Here is a 5,289-nt window from a genome sequence, read left to right as displayed (position 1 = left end):
TAAGTAATATAGGAAGGTCGATATGTTAAATGAAACTATGATCTAAAACTGTTAGGTTTTTATATGATATGAAGTATAGTATCAAAGTACTTGAAATCACGTGAGGATGTTACAGGAATTAAAAATATAAATTATATGACATTAATGTATCAATTATAGGAAAAGGAGTACATGATGTTGTAATAAATTATAGAAATTGGGGTAATGAAATTATATGAATAAGTGAAAGAGAAAAATAAGTTAAGTGACATTGACCTAAACTATATTATGAATTAGTAGTATAAGAATATGATATAAAATATAGAATAAGAATCTATGTGTTAAATGATAAATATGAACTTATTAGAACAAAAGATAAGATATGTGATTATGAGTATTGAATACGTATCTATGTGATATGACCTATGAGACCATATGAAATATTATATGACTATGTGATTATATGAAAAAGAATACAATTATATGTGATAAGCTCTGTGATAAGTGAATCATATGAAAATGTTCTACGCGTAAGTGAACCATGTGTCTATATGTATATGTGATATATATGACAATGAGCTATGTGAAAGAACTATGAGACTATGTGTAAGAACTATGAGACTATGTGTATATGTGAATGTATGATAACATAAATATTAATGCCCATGTTGTGTGACATGAGAGCTAGAGGTATAGTTGGCATGCCAAGAGTCGAGGGTCTACACGATCCTTCGGGACATACATGTATTCTTTAGAACATGTGTGAGGTCTTTTGAGACACATACTTGATCCTTGGCATATGTATATGATACTTAAGGAATTTTCTACGTGGTCCTTAGGGACAATCTTATATGGCACTACGGTGCAATTCTACACGGCACTACGGTGCAATTCTACGTGGCACTTTGGTGCATTTATACGAGCTTTGGTGACAGCATTAGTGCACAACCTCTATAGACTCACATATCTATAGTTCTCACATGTGTACATGGGCTAATAAAGGGATAACTTTGAATACAACGTTTGTAATATATATATATGATATGTAATATGAATATGATATGATATGATATATGTGTGTTATGGGTGATTGCATCTGTTACATGATATACATGAATGTATGTTAATGTATATGTGAATGAATATAAATGACTTATAGGATGAGATAAGAATCTGTTATGAGATATAGAATATGAATGTAAGAGACTATAGGAGTAAAGAGATAAGAGATATAAAGGATAATAATATAAGAGTATGATAAATACGTAAATGATGACATGTGTATATAAGTAAATGCTTTTATAAAAGAATATATGAGATGATATGAAGTGTATATAAATATATATATGTGTGTATTATGCTTGTATATAATATGTTAGTAAAAATTGTTCATGCATGATCACGCATTAGAGTTCTATTATATGTTTTATGCCTCACTAAGTCATTGACTTAGCTTGTGAGTTTTTCACAGGCATGTTATAGAAAGTGAATATAGATGCTGAGAGGAGCAAGACAGGTAAGCATCTTCCTTACAAAGTTCAAATCAGAAAAGAAATGTTTGATATGTATTTTATTCTTTTAGATGTAGTTGGCATGTAATATAAACAATTTGAATTGTATATGCTCTGATAAGTGTGAAAACTTTTATTTTGAAATAATATGAAGTTTTCTTTAACGAGGATTTTTCATTATTTTGAACAAGTAAAGGTTTAAAAGTTGATGTGACACATCGGACTCGGATCCGTTACAAAGTTCAAATCAGAAAAGAAATGTTTGATATGTATTTTATTCTTTTAGATGTAGTTGGCATGTAATATAAACAATTTGAATTGTATATGCTCTGATAAGTGTGAAAACTTTTATTTTGAAATAATATGAAGTTTTCTTTAACGAGGATTTTTCATTATTTTGAACAAGTAAAGGTTTAAAAGTTGATGTGACACATCGGACTCGGATCCGGGTCGGATACGGGTTGGGGGTGTTATAGAAGTACCAAACCTCAATTCTTTAAACTGTCACAAGAAAAAAAAATGAAGTTTTTGTCTTGTTATGGTCTCTTGCTGTTGCTGTTATTGCTTTGTTTCCATGAAGCTCTTTCATGGAGCACACAGTTTAACCAAGTTGAGAACTATGAGGGTTCTTCAGACCTCATTAGCCTACAGTACTACATGGGACCAGTCCTTGCATCAGATGTGAATGTGTACATTAGTTGGTACGGTCAATGGAGTCCTACTCACCAAGGGACTATAAGGGACTTCATTGATTCCTTATCTTCCTCTTCTTCTTCTTCTTCTTCTTCTTCAGTTCCTTATCCTTCTGTTTCTGATTGGTGGCGAACTGTGAGGCTTTACACTAACCAGACAGGATCAAACATCACAGGTACTATTTCCCTTTCGGGTGAGTTTTACGATACAGGATATTCTCATGGCGTTCTTCTGAGTCGTTTATCGATGCAATCCATCATCAAAACTGCGGTCACTTCCCGTTCGAGACCGTTGCCTCTCAATCCTCGCAACTGCCTCTATTTGGTACTGACTTCCGATGACGTTCGGTTTGAGGATTTCTGCAGTGTGTGGTTTTCATTACTTTACTTTCCCTATAGTTGGTGGTGTAACGGTTCCTTATGCGTGGGTTGGTTATAGTGGGAGTCAATGTCCGGGCATGTGTGCTTATCCATTTGCTTGGCCTAAGTACTCGGGGAGGCCTCCACCAAGTAATGACATAATGCGTGCGCCAAACGGGGATGCATGGGTGCATGGAATGATCCGTGTTATCGCTCATGAGCTAGTGGAAGTGTCAAGTAATCCGCTGGTTAATGCATGGTACGCTGGAGATGATCCGACTGCACCAACCGAAATTGCAGACTTGTGTCTAGGTTTGTATGGCTCTGGTGGTGGCGGTGGATATGTGGGTAAAGTTTACAAGGACGCTTGGGGAAATGGCTATAATGTGAATGGAGTTGAAGAAGATTTTTTGTTCAATGGGTGTGGAATCCTGTGAAAAGAAGATGCTTTGGGCCCAATGCCATGGATTACAAACTTGCCTGTTGTTAAGTGCTGTATATTTTGGAAATTTCTGATCTTTTCGTTGTATCATGATTACTTAGGCTTTCACTGTTCAGGAAGCTAACATAAATATCAGCACAACGTCAACATGGTATCACATACATGAAAAATGATGATTAACCATCTGCATAACACAGACTCGGCTGTGCGAGTCAAATACGGGTATGCATTCACACGAGTATGACATCCACGAGTGTCGGAAAAAAGTATTTAAAGAAAGATGGGGTCTGAACACCAAAAATGAAAGATCCTATGCACTGATCATGGTGATGTGAGTAAACAGAGGATACTAGCAGTCAAGCCACGAGGAATAGACACGTTCGTATAAAAACAAAATGAAAGCAATTTGCCACCAAAGTTCACTTTTATTCAGCTAAAAGCGTACTATAAAACAAAATACTTCCACCAAACAAAAGGATAAAACTATCCTAAGCCATAGTTGAGTTTAAACAAAGAAAAAAGTAACATCACTGTGTTTAAACAAAAGGAGATAAGCAATGTAATATGAGCTGTACATCTTGTTTGTTATCATGGTTCTCATGATGTGACTTACAAGTTTTGTTTGCACGAGACGATCTTTCATTACTTGATGACCATGTTACAGCTTCTCCGGAAAGCGTCGATAGCAACCAATTCCACAGCTTAAACCTTCACTGATCGTAGGAAGTACTTCCACATTAACATTTCAACATGCATCTTATTTTCATTACTCGTGCATATGAAGCAGTCGGTGGCTTCAGAAAGTTGACACATTCTCTTGCCAAAAATCCAAAATATGGCCTTTGCTTGATTTCAGGAGAGTCCCGTTTCTGGAAAAAAAAATATGTACACTAATGCAAGACCTCCAGGTCCGCCTTTGTCATTTGACGTTCAGATCACCTTAATTCAGAGTGCTGATGGATATTTCACCACCAACATGAGTCAAGTCATTCATTTGATCAATAATGTAAATGAACTCGCAATTTGCAGCTCCATCACCATCGTTGTCTTCACAGATTTTTGGAGATGACTCATCTAGAGACAATCCAGGAGTCAAGTCATTCATCTGTTCAATACCGTAGACAAATTCAATCTTTGCAACTCCACCATCATTGTCTTTGCAAATATTTTGAGATGACTCGTGAGTAGAATTGTGGCTAACATCATCTTGATCTTGAGACAATCCAGGAGTCAAGTCATTCATTTGTTCAATACCGTAAACAAATTCACTCTTTGCCACCCCGTCATCATTGTCTTTGCAGGTTCTTTGAGATGACTCGTGAGTAGAATGGTGGTTCACATAATCTCGATCTTGAGACAATCCAGGAGTGAAGTCATTCATCTGTTCAATACCGTAAATAATTTGCACTTTGCAAATCCAACATCATTGTTTTTCCAGATCTTTTTAGATGAATCGTGGGTAGAATGGTGGCTCACATCATCTAGGTCTTGAGACAATCCAGGAGTCAAGTCATTCATCTGTTCAATACAGTGAACGAACTCGCTCTTTGCAGCTCTGTCGACACTTGTTTTTCGTTTTTTTTTTATTATTATTAATTATTATTAATATTTTTTTTGCAGGCTTTATAACAGTGACATGTTAAAAGCCCAAACCCGAAGCCCAAGTGGAAATCTAACAGTCCACCAGCAGATACCAACCCAACAACTCAACCCGTTTACAAGTCTGACATGACCCGAAGATAATCTGAACTAGCACATATGGTACCACTCAACACTTAGGGTTTTGAAACCCTAAACATCAAGCTACCACCGTCAATCAATCCAGTCGCAATAGTGAACGCCGTTCGCCGCCGCTGCATGCTCCGGCCGTGCAACGCTGAGTCACTAACAAGATCATTTGCATCATTACCTACGTCAAGCAGCAATCAACAATCCACTCAAAACAAACATCCACTAAGACTTTTAAAAAACCAAATCAAATCCCGAAATTTAGGTATTTTCACTTACTTTACTCTACCACTATTCAGACATCAATGGAGAATCCATTACTGAGTAACCAAAAAAAATGTTATAAATAGAGGGGTTTTTACATAGAAAGGGGAGGAAAAAACCAGTGTAAACAACATTACTTTCTCGGTATTCAAAGAGAAAACAGTGTAACAGGAGTTTCCCCTACCATCGTCAAAGCAATATAAATCTGTTAAGGTATTTTTTTTATTTCATTTTTTTACTTTCTAGTGATTTTGTGTGTGTTTAATTATGAAATACGGGTAAATAAAATAATAAATAGTGAAAATTCGTTTAC

The 5,289-nt window shown here is 36.0% G+C and overlaps 1 pseudogene; it reads left to right on the top strand.

The window, feature by feature from the left end:
* Positions 1-1,972: 1,972 nt before the first annotated feature.
* Positions 1,973-3,048, top strand: LOC120172965 (annotated as a pseudogene).
* The last annotated feature ends 2,241 nt before the right edge of the window (positions 3,049-5,289 follow it).

The sequence above is a fragment of the Hibiscus syriacus genome, unplaced genomic scaffold (assembly GCF_006381635.1).
Source record: "Hibiscus syriacus cultivar Baekdansim isolate YM2019G1 unplaced genomic scaffold, ASM638163v2 tig00111920_pilon, whole genome shotgun sequence".
Taxonomy (NCBI): domain Eukaryota; kingdom Viridiplantae; phylum Streptophyta; class Magnoliopsida; order Malvales; family Malvaceae; genus Hibiscus; species Hibiscus syriacus.
This window is presented reverse-complemented; position numbering and strand designations above follow the sequence as displayed.